Source organism: Macadamia integrifolia, chromosome 2 (genome assembly GCF_013358625.1).
Source record: "Macadamia integrifolia cultivar HAES 741 chromosome 2, SCU_Mint_v3, whole genome shotgun sequence".
NCBI classification, from domain to species: domain Eukaryota; kingdom Viridiplantae; phylum Streptophyta; class Magnoliopsida; order Proteales; family Proteaceae; genus Macadamia; species Macadamia integrifolia.
Genome location: NC_056558.1, coordinates 30,701,036 through 30,719,222, shown reverse-complemented (window position 1 = coordinate 30,719,222; position 18,187 = coordinate 30,701,036). Strand labels below are relative to the sequence as shown.

Genomic DNA, 18,187 nt, shown 5'->3' with positions numbered 1-18,187 from the left:
CCTTAAGATAGGAGGGATAAAATGTATTTTACTCATTTATGTATCCTTTTCTTTTTTTTACCCCATAAACTACTCATTTATGTTGTTCAGGAACAAGACATTTTTGTTTTTCCTTTTTTGGGTAGAAGTTCAGGAACAAGACATGGTTTTGGTAATCTCTTTCAACCTACAAGTACTTTTTTGGTTTTCAACAAAGGGTGCGCAGAAGTGATTAAAGTGGGAATTTTCTTTTCCAGTGATTCAAGTGGGAAGTCTCTTTCTTCTTTTTTTTTTTAACATTGGGAATAAAAAAATAATAATTTTTCAACATTGGGAATAGAAAAAAAAATAATTCTTTTCATCATTGAAATTTTATTGGAATACGTGCAGCAAAATTGGTAACGTCACATCTTTGGATTGGGATATGGTTACCTTTGATGAAAGAGTCATATCATCATGACACTATCTAAAGGGATAAAATATTATATAAAAATGTAAAATCAATTGAGTATATAAAAACTTTAGATATCTTGATCCCACAACTTGACTCGATAACTTGACTGCCAAAGTAGAGAGAGGATAGGGGTGGATTTCCACCAAAAATTATTAAAACTTCATAAATGATTTGAGTCGCATAATTGCATAACCATGCCACTTTCCTTAAGGTTTTAAATGGAGTCCAGCTTAGGTTCTCATATTAGCACCGTCCTTGGGAGTCTGGATTCTGGAACCCCACCCCTATGTATCCACTGCCCCCGTGGTTACTCTGGATTCCATGTGTGTGGTGGGGTCCCAAGGTACGAAGACCTTAGAAAATAAGACCCAGACAATGACGATTTGGTTTGCTTTTTTCCTTTTGCAACCTCTACTTTGTTCTCCTATCCTTTCTCTACTCACCAACGCGGTGTTGAAACGTGGCACCCAGCTGAATACCTACAAACCGAAGAAGGTTGGGACAATCAGGAAACCAAGGATTTCAGATACTAGGATAACGGGAAAAACTTAAACCCTCTCCCAGTGATAAAGTCATAACAGAACTCTATCAGCCTACAAGCTAGGCGACCTAGAAGGGATGGGAATATTCCCCATATGGAGAGGAGACGTGCATGATCAAATCCTTCAAAACAGCCCCAAGTTCATCAGAAGGTAGAAGAGGTTTCCTAGTAGGATTCTACGGGACCCGATCCTATAAGAGAGAACCATGGTAGCTGTCAAAGGTAAGTCAACACATTCACACCATTACTCTTCTGGAAAAAATTATTGTGCGAGTCTCTAACTTGGGCGTCAGAGGACTAATCCCAGAGCCACCTCCGGGCCTCGGCCTTTTGTGCTTGTGTAGGATCAACGCTCAACCTTCCACAGATTCTCGGCGGCAACAGATTCTATGCATGAGGCAGGTTTAATGAAATCGGGAGGGAATGATTGAGTGAGAGGAGATTGAAAATTGAAGAACCCTTTGGATTAGGTTTGACTGCATTCTCAATACTGAATTCTCCTCATAAGTTGTTGTCACAAGGTGAATTCATTATGACCATTGAAGAATTTTATGGAGAAATTTAAACTCTTCACCACTATCATGTTAACAAGATTTTGCCCTCATGCTCGTCATCAACCTCGACATACTTGATTACGGTTGATCTTGCACGAACTTGCCCAATCTAAACCAATAGCACGAAATCTACTTATTTTATTCCTCCCAGTGAGTTCAAAACTACAAAAAACCTAACACCAGCCTTCCATTGCGCAACCTCTTTACAAAACCAAAATTTTTGTATAGAACCAAACACCCATAACAGAACTATCTCAGAAAAGGGGAAGAAATTCTTTTCATTTCACTCTTTCTCCTTCTTCATACAAACTCGTTCCTTAGCCTTCTTTTGCAATTTTTGTACACACACCAAGCAGTAACCTCATACCCATCCGTGGGTTGCGCAGATGGTTAGGGCGAATTGGGGATTGTGAGGATAGGTGCATAGTCCCAGGTTCGATTCCCGATATGTGTATTTACGATATAAGTGGAGACCATGACAGTGGGTTATTGCACGTAAGTTGGCCCGGACACCTTGGTTAACAGGAAAAAAAAAGAAGAAGCAAAAACCTCATCTTTTCAAATCCAAAAATTTATCCGAGTGGAATCTTCTCATTTTATCCTCCCCACTGAGTCTAAAATTGCGAACAGATCAGACTTATTGTTGGGGATTATTATTTTCTTACATACTTTTTACCGTTGATCGTGAAAGAAAACACACAAATGAAGGATTTTTAATTGGGGAAATTACTTAGATCCACAAGATCAGAAAAGTAATTACAAGATAAGAGGGTTTTAAACTTAATTTACATCCACAAGAGTAGATTTTAAAAATATTTACTTAATCCCCAAATCATTTAATGTTCAACCCACCGAAGATAAAAGTAAATTTTAACTTACTAAAATACCCTTTTACATCACTTCTATCCATAAGCACTCATCATTTTCTATATCCAGTCTCCACCTACTAATCCTTTGAGATCGTAAGGCAAAGACACCGCCCCTCACTTCCCCACTTCCCTACCTCTCTACCTCCCAACCCCCCAAACCACTCCTTCACCGACCCCTGACCCCTGACCCTGCCCCTCGCTTCCTTGCAACCTCGGCCCACCCTCCCCTATCCCTGCCTAGCCCTGCAACTCCCTTTCGAGGATCTGTTTTAACAAATTTATCATGAGTTTCACGCAGCATGGTTCATGTCGCACTAAAATCTGCTACACTATCCTTTCCCAGTAGATTCAAATTTGGATCCACCAAATTGAAGGTCTTGCAGCCAGGAGTAAACTATCCTAGCCACATAGATTCTGGTATGATGTTTTCCTACTCTTTTATATGGATTCTCAGAAACTTGCTCTTCTTCTTTCTTACAATTATTTTCTTTGTTCTTTGAAGTTAAATAGTATTTTCCCCACCCACTGACCTACAATCAAACTGTTAGTGATTCTAAATCCTAGAATCATTTGAATGACCTACAATGTATAGAATACAAGAATGAATAATGAAAAGAAATCGATCACACACCCGTTGAGTTTGAATGAAGTCCCTAAATCAAGGTTGACGCTTGTACCATGAACTATGATGAAGAACCACGCAATATGGGTCCTTCTACTGAGATCTTCTACATCTTCTTACTCTAAGATCTTCTCTCTGTCTTTACACTAGCTCTGTGATAAAGCAGTTTTCTATATATTATTATGAAATTAACGGCTGCAGGGACCGTCAATATTCTATATATAATAGAATCCCTAAACCCTATTCTATTCCCACAATAGAATAGGGCTAGAAGTTTTCTAATTAGAGTGGTCCTTATTCTCTTAGACCCAATAAGTCAATCAATATCAGTTAAGCCCACATAAGAGTCCTAACAATCTTCCACTTGGGCTACATTAATACTATGTCTTCCCATTGACATCTGGTCAAATAATCCCAAAATTGAATACCACTCAAAATAAACTTTGATCCAATCAATAATCTGTATTGCTGAACAATAGTAGAAAATACACCTCAATATACGGCATATAACTATCTAATGTTACAAACAACAGAAAATTATCAATTCAAATCGTCTGGAAACATGGATATAAGGAATTATATCATAACTGTGATCACATAAGATATATCCTTCCTTATAGGTCCATTCCTGATCTAAAGATCAACCTACCTTGAAAATCTCACAGGTAGAGAACTTTGATATTAATCAATACTTAGGCAAACCGCCCTTTTCTTGTATTAATATCTTACTTTGGCATACAGCCTATGGTTAACAATCACCTCCATGGATTTAGGCTAAATACCACCACAAATCACGAAACTTGACTAAACACCGCCATTAATTGTGACGTGTCAAAGTAAACCACAATAATCATACAATAATATGATGAGAGAGAATATAAATGAACACTATACTGGAAAATAAACATCCTCAATATAGATTGTGCTCATAATGTATGATCTAACAAAATAATACTAATTACAATACCACTATGGATAAGTAAACTCCCACTAAACAAGTATATCAAAAGATTCCATCACACCTATATTAGAAACATGAGTCTTAAAAATTCACACTGAAAGAGATTTGGTCAGAGACCATTAACCATCTCTTTAGTAATAATATGCTCAACAACGATCACCCCAGAGTTGATCTTCTCGCAAACCAGAAGATATTTAATCTCAATGTGTTTGGAGCTGCTAGATCTCTTGTTATTCTTTGCAAAGAAACAGCAAAAATATTGTCACACCACAAATGCAAAGGCTTAAAGATGGAATCTACAACCTTCAGTTCAGATATAAAATTCCTTAGCCACATTGCTTGCTTGATAGCTTCATAAAGTGCCACAAACTCAGCTTGCATAGTGGATGACGCTAAAATAGTTTGTTTGGCACTCTTCCAAGAAATAGCTCATCTTCCTAATACAAAAATGTATCCAGAGGTAGACTTTCTATCATCAGTACACCCACTGAAGTTCGAGTCAGAATACCCCACAACTTTAAATTTTTCTGATTTACTGAACACTAGCTTGAAGCCCTTTGTCCGCTGTAGATAGCGCATAACCTTCTTAGCTGCAGTCCAATGAGCCAGACCAGCATCAGGTTGAAACCTGCCAAGTACACTAATTGCAAAGGCAATGTCAGGGCGAGTACAAATTTGTGCATACATCAAACTTCCAACGGTAGAGGCATAAGGCTTGTCATTCATTGAGCTCCTCTCAATATCATTCTTTGGACATTGTTGCTTGTTCAACTTGTCTCCTTTACTGATGGGTGCTTCACCACCAGAACATTTAGACATGTTAAACCTCTTTAAAACTTTATCAAGATATGCCTGTTGTGATAGCCCAAGTAACCATTGCGACCTATCACGACTAATCTCGATTCCAAACACATAACTAGCTTCACCCATGTCCTTCATTTCAAAGTTTTCTAAAAGAAAACCCTTGGTCTCCATCAATAAGATTTTGTTACTACTAGCCAACAGAATGTCATTACATAGAGCACAAGAAAGATGAAACTACTCCCACTGAGTTTCAGATATATGCACTGGTCGATTGGATTTTCTACCAAACCAAAAGAAGTCACAACTCAATCAAATTTCAAGTACCATTGTCGAGATGCTTGCTTTAAACCATAAAGAGACTTTTTCAACATACAAATAAAGTCCTCTTTACCCTTTCCTCAAAACCTTCAGGTTGTCTCATGTACACCTGCTCTGACAGCTCTCCATTCAGAAAGGCTGTTTTCACATTCATCTGATGTAACTCTAGGTCAAAATGGGCAACAATGGCATGATAATTCTGAATGAGTCCTTTGATGAGACAGGTGAGAAGGTTTCCTTGTAATCTATCCCCTCTCATTGAGTAAAACCCTTTGCCACGAGTCTAGCTTTGTAGCGTTCTACTCTACCTTGAGAATCTGTCTTGGTTTTGAAAATCCACTTAGATGCAATAGCCTTACAATCCTTTGAAATTTACACTAATTCCCATACTCCATTGTTGCTAATGGATAATAGTTCTTCCTTCATTACTTCTATCCATTTGTCTGAATGCTTATGATTAACTGCTTAAAGAAAAGTAACAAGGTCTTCTTCTTGTCCTATGTCAAACTCACACTCATTCAAATAAGAAACATAATCAAAGTGCAGAGAAGGCTTGCGCACTCTAATAGACCTCCTTATAGGTTCAGGTGGAAGATTGCCAATATTAGAGATATCAGGAGGTGATGGTGGGTTTGCAATAGCAATATTTGTCCCAACTTGCAAATCATATTCAATTGGAGTTTGAGTGACTATATCACCAGACATGATGGAATTGAGATCAAGAAGTGAATTTCTTAACTCAATAGGTACTATCTCAGGGGTGTCATACTTCCCTTCTTCAAAAGAGAAATTATGAGGTGTTCTAGACTCTTCATTGCATTCAACAAATCTAGCATTAGTGGTCTCTACAATTTTGTGTCCTGTGCCAGGACAATAGAATCTATACCCTTTAGACCTCTCTAGGTATCCCACAAAATAGTAACTTGTAGTCCTTGAGTCAAAAACTTTTCTTGAGGGTTAAAGACTTTGGCTTCTGCTTGACATCCCCACACTCGCAAGTGTCTAAGGCTAGGTATTCTGCCATTCCAGAATTTATAGAGAGTCTTATTCATAGACTTTCTTGGCACTCTATTGAGAATATAAACAGCAGTTTTAAGTGTCTCTCTCTATAAGGATTCTGTTAAGGTGGTATTGCTCACCATAGAATGGACCTTTTCTTTCAGAGTACGATTTTTTCTTTCCGCTACTCCATTCTGCTGAGGTGTTCCAGGTATGGAATATTGAGAAGTTATCCCATGTTCTTGCAAGAATTTTGCAAAAGGAGCAAGCAACTGCTCAAAAACACCACTTCTCCCATAATATTCTCCACCCCTATCGAATCTGACCACTTTGATCTTCTTGGAGTGGAAAAGTTCAACTTCAGCTTTAAAAATCTTGAAAATATCTAGAGCACTAGATTTCTCACTGATAAGGAATACATACCCATATCTTGACCAATCATCAATAAAATTTATGAAATAACGGTGCCCAGTGAGTGTAGGGACAGGAAAAGGCCCACAGATGTCAGTATGAATGAGGTCTAATACTTCAATGCTGCAAGTAGCATCCTTTTTCTTGGAAATTGTCATATTTCCCTTAATGCAATTTATACATGTTTCCATGTCCTGAAAATCAATATTTTTCAATATCCCTTCCTTTACTAATCTTTTCATCCTCTTGGTTGAAATATGACCCAACCTTCTATGCCATAACATAGAGGATTTCTCATCAATCAGAAAGCGTTTCACTCCCACATTCAGAACCAATGAAGAATTACAATTCAATCTATAAATCCCATCAACAAGAGTACCACTACCAATAGAGACAGAATCATGTAATAAGTAAAAGCCAACTTGGTCAAAATTAACAGAATAACCATCTAAACAAAGTCTAGAAACTGAAATCAAATTCCTCCTCATAGAGAAAACATAAACATCATCCTTCAAATCAATAAATAAGTCAGAATGAAAAAATAATCTAATAGTTCCTATAGCTTCCACTTCAACTCTAGCTCTATTGCCCACGAACACCGTCACTTCATCCTTGCTTGGCACCCTCCTGCTTAGGAACCCCTGCAAGGAATGAGTGATATGAATAAATGATGCAGAATCTAACCACCATGAATCAATTGGTACATTAATCAAGCAAGATTCAAAATATACTAAGGATAGATTCATACCATCATCCTTCTTTTTCTCAAGGTAGGTCTTCCTCTTAAAACAATCCTTCTTCATGTGGCCTTTGGCCTTGCACCAAAAAGACTCTATGCCACTCATGTCTTTTGGTACCCCAGATTCTTTAAAATTTTGCTTTCCCTTCTTGTTCTTCCCTCCTTTAAATGGAGTGAATTTTTCTTTCTTAAAGAACTTCTTGATCCCTTTGCTAGGTTCCATAGAAGATGAAGTCTTACCTTGAGTAAGATTGGCACTTTCAACTTTTGTCCTATTAATTGTTCCCTCTTCCTGGGTTACCACAGTGATCAATTCATCAAGACCTCATTTATCCTTCAATGTACAATTCATCAAGACCCCATTTATCATTCAATGTATTATAAATAGTCTTAAGAGTCTTGTAGCTCTCAGGTAGAGAATTCAAAGCAATGGTGACCACGAAGTCATCATCAAAGTTAATACTTGTACCTCTGATCTTGTTTCCCAGGGAAATCAGTTCCAGTATATGCTCCCTATTCCATCAAATCTAGCCCCAGTCAATTGGCTCATGAGATCGTGAGCCTGTGATTTCTTAGAGCTATCAAACTTAGCTTTTATAGCAGTCAAATACTCAGAAGCAGTATCATTTTTAGCAACTCTATCCTTGATAAACTCAGGCAAAGCACTTTCAATAACAGCCAAGGACTTCCTATTTGCAGTGACCCACTTGTCATAATCCCCTTTCTCAGTTTGGGTACTGGTTGCAGTAGGTTCAGCTGGTTTGGTGGTCCTAGTACACAAGTCTAGGTCCTTGAGAATCATGTAGACCTCTAAGTCTTCCATCCATTTGTTGAAATTATCCCCAGTAAGCTTAAGAATATCAAGTACACCAAAACTAGAAGACATCCTGTTGAATATTTCAGTAAAGAATATTCTATTCAACATACAGACATATATGTAAAAGTATAAGTATTTAAGAATTAGCAAAATTAAACATTATATGGTCAATTATCAATTACTTCAAGAGTGTCAACCGGAACTACATTCTTGACCTTTGGGTCTGAAACATATTGATCCACTCAAATTTCTGCTATTATTGCGAGACTTCTTCTAACTTTCGAAAAGTACCATCATCTTTGGATGGACAACATCTTCTAGGTTGAGAAATCCCTATTCTGTTTTTCACTTGCTTTAACTTTAACTTTTCTTTGATAATGTCACCTTTGGGTGAACATTAGCAACCTTGCTACTAACCATTATTCTCTGTCTTTTCAAACAAAGAAGACCTTTGATTTGTATTCTATGACAATAAGGTTGAACTTTACCACTTTGGTGGATTCCATCCAATCTTACTGTAATAGTCTACAAATTCATTCCGGCAGCTAAAAGTGGGATTGTTTAAGCATGAACAAAAAAAAAAAATATTTATAACCAAAAGCATGAACTACATTACCAAGAATAAACAAGTTCATATTCTGATATGCAAGTAATATATGAGTTGATTTTATTTTATTTCTTCCAATTAATAGGAAAATTATAAAGAATCATTAACCACCCATATTTGTAACTTATACAAAACAGATCATAAAAGTTGATCAAAACTAGGCTCATAATATATTAAAACGAAGAGCACGAAAAACTGGACTCAACGCAAAAAATTAGGGTGAAAAATTCTTCACCGTTTGCCCGTATTAGCCATTTGAAGTTACATTTTTTTTTTTAAAGAATCAAAATCAATCCAAACCAACCGGTTCGGCCAAACGGTCTAATCCGGTTCGGGCATATTAGTTCCGAGTCAAAATTTGGGTCAATTGGTCAACTATTCAGTCAACCTTTGATCGAGTCAAACAGAGTTGGTCATGAGTTGACCCGACGATGACTCACCGCCTTTTTTTTTTTTTTTAAATAATTTCTTGATTCTAGCATCATAGTGTAAGCTCTAATACCAATTGTTAGTGATTCTAAATCCTAGAATCATTTGAATGACCTACAGTGTATAGAATACAAGAATGAATAATGAAAAGAAATCAATCACATACCCGTTGAGCGTGAATGAAGTCCCTAAATCAAGGTTGACGCTTGTACCACGAACTATGATGAAGAACCACGCAATATGGGTCCTTCTACTGAGATCTTCTATAGCTTCTTACTCTGAGATTTTCTCTCTGTCTCTACACTAGCTCTGTGAGAAAGCAGTGCTCCCAAAATATTATTATGAAAGTAATGGCTACAGGGACCGTCAGTATTCTATATATAATAGAATCCCTAAACCCTATTCCATTCCCACAATAGAATAGGGCTAGAAGTTTCCTAATTAGAATGGTCCTTATTGTCTTGGACCCAATAGGTCAATCAATATCAGTTAAGCCTACATAAGAGTCCTAACACAAACCACTTCTGTTTCTCTTAAAACCACAATCAGTCTATCTGTAACCACCTACCCATCAAGCACTCATAAATTCACCCCAAACGTCACCATTTTAGCCTTCAAAGCTCAAATTCTTCCAAGTCATTAAAGCAAGACTTGGACAATTCTTATAAAATCCCCACCATAGCTTAGCCAGACCATTCAAATTTCCCACGGCATGCCTTTGTGTTTCAATGATTTTTTTAGCCTTCCAGCTTTATTTTCATTGATTTTTCTGTAGAAACCAAATCTCAAAACTCAACCTGGTAAAATTGCATTAATGTTTAATCTTCCTTCCTAACATTGCTTCTTGGAAGTTAATATTAATAATGTGTATATTCTTTGTTGAGGAGTGTTGAGTTATATAAGAAATGATGTTTCCTTATACGAAAACCCTGTATGCCAAATAGTTTACAGAGCCCCGATATACTAGGCTACTAGAGCTTCCTTGAAGGGGTATGGAAACTAGGATGTGGCAATACATGTAGAGAAGAAGCCACTCGCAATACACACAACCATGGCATTAGGATTTTTTTATTAGGATCATCATTACACAATCATACCAACCAATACGAAAAAGAGTACATGGCAGTACGATAGTTGGAAGGGTACTACCACAAGATTAGGTTACGAAGGTTTAAGGATTAACAGATATGTTGCAATACATGTAGAGAAGAAGCCACTTCATCAATTAGATAAAAAATCTTCATCGAAACCTCTTCGATATTTATTATTTCTAAACATGCATTACAATAACATTGCCTTAACATCATTTTCTGCAACCTAGGTTCTTGATATCTACGGATGCAATGGGTGGACCAACACATAGAATATTGATGGTGTCCGATTTTTTCTACCCCAACTTTGGTGGTGTGGAGAATCACATTTATTATCCATCACAGTGCTTGCTTAAGCTTGGTCACCGGGTGGTGGTCCTGACTCATGCTTATGGAAACCACTGTGGGGTGAGTTGGAAAATTAATTAGAGTATAAGATTTATCTGATTTGTTGCAATTGCGTCGGATGATGTACAAATTCCCAACATCGCAGTAATTATTCTTTTTGAATCACGAATAGATAAAATTTGAGTTGAGTGTATTAGAATGATACTATCCTTCAGGTTTTTAAACGCTCCTAATTGTGCAACCGGATTGACCATTGCGTTTATACCTCCAAGATAAAACAAATCCTAATCACATAAGGTGCAGTCCAATATGTGATTACACACGTCTGAAGGCTATACTCATTATCAAACACAGAGATTTGGAAGAAAAGAACACATAGTAGGAAGAAACAAAAAAAATTGCTAAAAATCCCTTATATCTATTTTTAGACCATCTATAGAATATATAGACAAAGTATCTTTTCACGTATGAGTGTATTTGTTCATATATAGATGTGTCTGTACGTATACAAGCATCCCTGTACACGTATCTGTATGTGTACAAGCATCCCCGTACACATACAAGAGTGTCTGTACACCTGTATATAAATGTAGATCACACCCACACCCATTCTTGACACCCGAAATATTTAAAAACTTTGACATTAAATATAAATAAATCCAACAGCGTGCCATATATGATTGGTGGTTTGAAAGTTTATTATATACCTTGGAGGCCATTCCTAATGCAGAATACATTACCGACAATTTACGGGACACTTCCGATTTTAAGGATGATTCTCATTCAAGAAAAGATATCTTTGGTTCATGGACATCAAGCCTTCTTAACTCTTTGTCATGAAGCTCTGATGCATGCACGCACCATGGGATCACAAAGTTGTGTTTACTGATCGTTCACTCTATGGATTTGCTGATGTCGGAAGTGTCCACATGAATAAGGTACAGTCCTGAGATCAGGTTTTGTTTTTACCCCACAAAAGGTCTTTGTAATACCAAATGCTGTGGACACAGCTATGTTTAAACCCGCAACAAGTAGACTTAGCTACGATAAAATTATATATTTGAGGTAAGTGGCTGGTTTACAGGAAGGGTGCAGATTTGCATGTTGAAGTCAATCTCGAAGTTTGCTGCCTGGGCCCAGATGTTCACTTTATTATTGGAGGAGAGGGACTAAAACGAGTACAACTGGAAGAGATGAGGGAAACACTCTCTAGGAGATATAGAAAATGATGAATGCTTATGGATAGTAGGAACATAAAAGGGTATTTTAGTAAATTAAATTTTACTTTTACCTTAGGTGGATTGAACATTAAATGATTTAGGAATTAAGTAAATATTTTAAAATTTATTCTTGTGGACATAAATTAAGTTTAAAACCGACTTGACTAGTAATTACTTGTCTTGGATTTCTGGTTGATGTCGTGAGAAAGTTGCTTGGGCTTCCCATAGATTTTGAACCTTAAATGAAATACACGAGCACACACGTAGGATAATTTCCGTATCTCCATCTAGATCCCTGCAACCCCTTGCCATACCCTTCTCTTCCCTGTTCACCCCATCTCGTGTTGATATAGCCAAAATAACCCCTCGGTGAGGGCCATGACACGTGTCGCCTCTGAGACACGTGTCCACCGCCAGACGAAGGTTCCAAGAGACCACTCACACTCGAGCACGCGCAATCACCGAGGAACGCCCGCAGAATCACGCGGGATCACGTCGTCTGCATGAGGGGAATATTCCCCCCATAAGGCTGGACGTATTCGAGTAGGACTCTAAGAAGGCCGAAGGGGGAAAAACCCTAAGGCCAAAGAGCTATATAAGAAGGCACGGAAGAAAGGGAAGGTAAGCTCTAACACCCTCACCATTACTCCCTTATTGAACTGTGCGGCCGACCCTGACTTGAGCGTTGGAGGACTAACCCCGGACAAAGTTCCGGGCCTCCGTCGTCTGTGTTTGTGTAGGTTGGATCAGCGAGGTTTTTGGCAGCAACAGATTGGCGCCGTCCGTGGGAACGACGGTAATGGTGGGAAGAACCTACAACCGAAGAAGGACGAGAGCGACGTCCAACGTAGACATGGGGGAAGAACCTTCAGGGGAGCTTCCTCCCTCGGCAGAGACTGGACGAGAAAGAGGTCATGATGACCGGGAAGTGTCCGTCAGATACCAGCGGTCGGCTGGATATTCAGTACGGGAAGGCAGCGACCATCAGCCTCCCGCTGCCCAGGAATACGTGACAAGGCAGCAGTTCGAAGACCTCCAGAACAAATACAACCGGATGGCAGAGACTATGAGGGAGGTCTCCAAAGCTGTCTCCCATAAGACCGGCGGAGCACCCCCAGGGACTCACGTCCAATTCGAGAGGGCTCGAGAAGAAGACCGAAGCAGTACGGGATCAACGAGGGCCGGCCGTGATCCTCGAAGCCGAGCAAGAGAGAGTCCCGCGCCCCGAAGTAGGACGCGACGCAACGCAAGAGACCCGCATGGGGATCAGCACCAAGGGGACAAACAGAGGTCCGAGGACTCGGGATTAAAGAGGATGATCTTAGACCTGAAAGACGAGATCAGAAAGGTGGCAGAAAACCAGACAGGGAACCGCGAGCCCGACCTTACCAATGATACGGCCTTAGCTGACGAGGTCATGAGGGACCCGCTCCCAGTCGGTTTCCGCCTGCCCAAGTACGACACCTATGACGGGTCGGGGGACCCCGTCGATCACTTGGAAGGCTTTAAGGTCGCCATGCAATTCCATCGCGTCTCAGAAAATATTATGTGTCGGGCCCTCCCATTGACGTTCAGGGGAGCGGCGAGGCTGTGGTATAACCGACTACCGACGAAGTCGATTCACAGCTTCAGCGACCTAAGTTACTTCTTCGTGAAGGGGTTCTCTAGTAGCCAGCCCCTCCAGAAGACTACGTTGAACCTAACCAACGTCAAACAGCAAGAAGGGGAATCGCTGCGGAATTACATGAAGCGATTCCAACAAGAAAAGATCACGATCAGGGGCCTAGACCCGAAGGAGTTCACGGCCCTGCTGGGTGGCGTCAAGGACAAGGAATTGAAGAGGTCCCTGGCGAAGCATACGCCTAGAGATCTGACCGAGCTGAGGGCGCGATGCGATAAGTATATCCAGATGGAGGAAATCCTCCAGGCAGATGAAGAAGTCGAAAGGAAGGCGGCGAGGAAGAGGCCCTTGAGGGTTGATGATAAACCCACCGACGAAGAAAAAAGACGAAAGTCCGAGCGCAGTCGGGCCCCCAGTCCGCCGAGGAAGTTTGAGAGCTATGCACCTCTGAACCGAAGACGAACAGAGGTGTTAATGCAGATAAAAGATTCTCCAGATGCCAGGGCCATGAAGTGGCCAGGAAAGATGGGGCGACATCCCGAAAGACGCAATGTGGATAGATACTGCCACTTCCACAGAGACCACGGCCATGACACCGAGGACTGTTGGCATCTCAAGGGGGAGATAGAAGGAATGATCAGAAGGGGATACTTAGGTAGATTTGTAGACCGGGAGAAAGAGCTGGCTCCAGAAGGCAATGGCCGGAGAGATAACCGTCGGAGAGACGGTGGAGGTCGGTATGAAAGAGGGGGGCTCGCCCGCAGAAGAAATCAAGAACAGCGGAGGAACCAGACACCAGAGGAAGATGGACACCGACCTCGAGAGGAGAACAAGAGCCCAACAAGAGTTATAGCAACCATTTGTGGAGGCCCGGCCGCAGGAGAGAGTTCGGTCTCTGCCAGGAAGGCGAAGGCCTACGCGAGGAGCGTACACGTGGCAGAATGGTCGAACAAGAAGGCAAAGACGGGGACGGTCATCTCCTTTTCAGACGATGATCTGGAAGGGGTACAGACCCCGCATGACGATGCCTTGGTCATCGCCATGACTATAGGAGATTGCAAAGTAAAGAGGATCTTGGTGGATAACGGCAGCTCAGCTGATATCCTGTTCCTCGAGGCTTTCCGGAAGATGGGGCTCGACGAAGGAAAGTTAAAAAAGGTCGAACACCCGCTGCAAGGATTCTCTGGCACCCCGGTGAAGGTGGAAGGGTCGATAGAGCTGCCGGTTCGGGCTGGCACCGGAGATCGCCAGGCGACGGTGATGATCAACTTCCTGGTAGTAAGCATTACATCAGCATACAATGCCATACTAGGAAGAGTCGGGTTGAATCTGTTAAAGGCCATCGTCTCCACCCCCCATCTCAAAATGAAGTTCCCAACTAAGAATGGCGTCGGGGAGTGTCGGGGTGATCAGGAGACGTCCCGAAGATGTTACGCCACTACTCTCTGGGGAAAAGAAAAGGCGGGTGAGACGCTCCCAATAGAGGATTTACGTGATGATGCCAGTTATCAACGGGGAGAGCCGGCCGAAGACTTGGTGCAAGTTGAAGCTGAGGAAGGAGATGACACTCGGCAATTTCAGATTGGGGCTACCATGCCAAGGCCGCAACAAGAAAGGCTCATCTCATTCCTACGGAGCAACATTGACGTATTCGCCTGGTCGGCGTCGGACATGCCCGGGATTGACCGAGAGGTAATAGAACATCACCTGAACGTCAGCCCAATAAAGAAGCCGGTGCAGCAGAGGAAGAGAACGTTCGCCCCAGAAAGGCAGAAGAAGATAGATGAGGAAGTAGAAAAGTTACTGAAGGCCCGGTTCATCCGTGAGATTCATTACCCGGAGTGGATATCGAACGTGGTGATGGTCCCGAAGGCAAACGGGAAGTGGAGGATCTGCATCGACTTCACCGACCTGAATAAGGCCTGCCCCAAAGATGCATACCCCCTACCGAAGATAGACCTGCTCATCGACGCCACGGCGGGATACGAGGCACTGAGTTTCATGGATGCATATTCGGGGTATAACCAAATCAAAATGGCCGAGGCTGACGTCCCGAAAACCTCCTTCATAACTGAAGGAGGGTTGTACTGCTATGAGGTCATGCCTTTCGGACTAAAGAATGCAGGGGCCACCTATCAGAGGTTGGTGAACAAAGTTTTTAAAGGGCTGATTGGCAAGACCATGGAAGTGTACGTGGATGACATGCTCGTGAAAAGCCTGAAGGCGGAAAGACATATCCAAGACTTGGAAGAGGCGTTCCAAGTGCTACGACGGTACGGCATGAAGCTGAACCCGGCAAAATGTGCCTTCGGAGTAGCCTCGGGGAAGTTTCTTGGCTTCATCGTTTCAGAAAGAGGAATCGAAGCCAACCCAGTCAAGATACAAGCCATTCGGGACATGAGGTCACCCCAGAATGTAAAGCAAGTCCAGGAGCTGACGGGTCGGGTAGCTGCCCTCGGAAGATTTATGTCTCGGTCTGCTGATAGATGCCTTCCTTTCTTCAAGGCGCTGAAAGGGGCTAAAAGGTTCGAGTGGACGGAGGAGTGCGAAAAATCTTTCGAGCAATTGAAGGAGTACTTGGCCGCACCCCCACTGCTGACAAAGCCGAACACCGGAGATATTCTACAGCTGTACCTTGCTGTATCGACGGTTGCTGTAAGCGCCGTACTGACGAAAGAGGAAGGAAAGCAACAACGACCAATATACTATGTCAGCCGAACCCTCTTAGATGCCGAGACAAGATATCGAAAGGCGGAAAAAGTGGCGTACGCCCTCGTGACGGCGGCAAGAAAGCTGAGGCCATATTTTCAGTCACATACAATATGCGTACTCACCGACCAGCCTCTGAAGAAAATACTGCAACGGCCAGATATGTCCGGTCGTCTAGTAAATTGGGCCATAGAGTTGGGAGAGTTCGACATCCAGTACAAGCCGAGAACCGCAATTAAAGCACAGGCCCTCGCAGACTTCATAGCGGAGACAACGATTCCCGATGACCCGCAGGAATCCGCTGAGGGACGAGCAGATGAGGCTTGGACGCTGTATGTGGATGGGGCTTCCAACAGTGATGGAAGCGGCGCTGGAATTATGCTGGTAAGCCCCGAAGGCTTCAAAGTAGAGTGCGCCCTGCGGTTCGACTTCGACGCCTCCAACAACGAAGCGGAGTACGAAGCAATAATAGCCGGAATTAATCTGGCTCGGGCTTTGATGGTGAAGGAACTAGTAGTGAATAGCGACTCCCAACTCGTGGTGCGACAAGTGAATGGCGAATATGAGGCCAAAGAGCAGAGGATGGCCGAATACTTGAACACGGTGCGAGAAAGGTCAGCGGTTTTCAAGGAATTTGAGGTAAAGCAGGTATCACGAGAAGAGAATGCTAGCGCAGACGCACTGTCGCAGCTGGCCACTTCCGACTTCGCGGAACTTGGGCGAGCGGTGTATTTCGAAGTACTACCACAGCCAAGCATCGAGAAACCCCACGAGGTATTACCCGTAGGTGAAAACGGCCGAAGCTGGATGGACGCCATAATGGAATACCTCAAGGAGGGGAAGCTCCCAGAGAACAAGGACGAAGCAAGAAAAGTAAGAATGAGGTCGGCACGCTTTTTCCTGAAGGATGACACGCTGTACAAGATGGGGTTTACCTCACCGTACCTCAAGTGCCTGGATTCGTCCGACGGCGAGTACGCGCTCCGGGAAGTGCATGAAGGGATATGTGGCCAACACCTTGGAGCCCGGGCCCTGGCTCACAAAGTACTAAGGTAGGGCCTGTACTGGCCGACAATGAGGAAGGACGCGGAAGCACTGGTCAGAAAGTGCGTCAAGTGCCAGATGTTCGCCCCCGTGCCTAGGCTACATTCTACCGAGCTGTCGTCCTTATCTAGCCCAGTACCGTTCGCCATGTGGGGGATGGACATCTTAGGTCCGTTCCCCTTGGCCACGAGACAAAGGAAGTTTGTGGTGGTAGCAGTCGACTATTTCACGAAGTGGGCGGAAGCCGAAGCCCTAGCAACGATAACAGAAAAGAACATAAGGGACTTCTTCCAGAGAGCGGTGGTATACAGATTCGGAATCCCCCAGGTCGTGGTTACGGATAATGGCACTCAGTTCGCCAATCCAACTTTCGACGCTTTCTGTGAAGCCCTCGGCATCAATCACCGGAAAACCTCCGTCGGGTATCCCTCGACCAATGGACAAACAGAAGTAACCAACCGTACTCTACTCCAAGGGATAAAAAAGAGGCTAGATGATGCCAAAGGACTATGGGCAGACGAGTTGTACCATATTCTCTGGGCCTACCGCACCACTGAGAGGTTAGCTACCGGAGAAACACCCTTCATGTTAACATACGGCACTGAAGCTGTACTCCCAGTGGAGATAGGGGCTATTACCCATCGGATTCGGTATTACAACGAATACGAAAATGACAAAGGACTCCGGGCAAATTTGGACCTCTTGGCAGAAACCAGAGAAGCTTCACAGGAAAGGATGGCCGCCTACCAACGGAGGATCGCCAGGCACTACAACACCAAAGTCCGGAAGAACGAGTTTAGGCAGGGCGACCTTGTCCTCAGAAGGACGGAAGTGTCGGACCCAAGGCATCAAGGGAAGCTAGACCCAAGCTGGGAAGGCCCCTACAGAGTCTCGAGGGTAATACGACCAGGGTCCTACCACCTAGAGACTACGGGGGGAGTAAGGGTACCCCGATCGTGGAACTCAGATAATCTAAGAAAATTCCACCAGTAGTAAAGTATCTCTGTTAGTTTTTTTCCGTCTGTAGTTCTTTGCAATTATTGCTCTTCC

The 18,187-nt window shown here is 42.5% G+C and overlaps 1 pseudogene; it reads left to right on the top strand.

Annotated features, from left to right (window-relative positions):
• Nucleotides 1–10,447: 10,447 nt before the first annotated feature.
• On the top strand, nt 10,448–11,772 carry LOC122064913 (annotated as a pseudogene).
• Nucleotides 11,773–18,187: the final 6,415 nt, after the last annotated feature.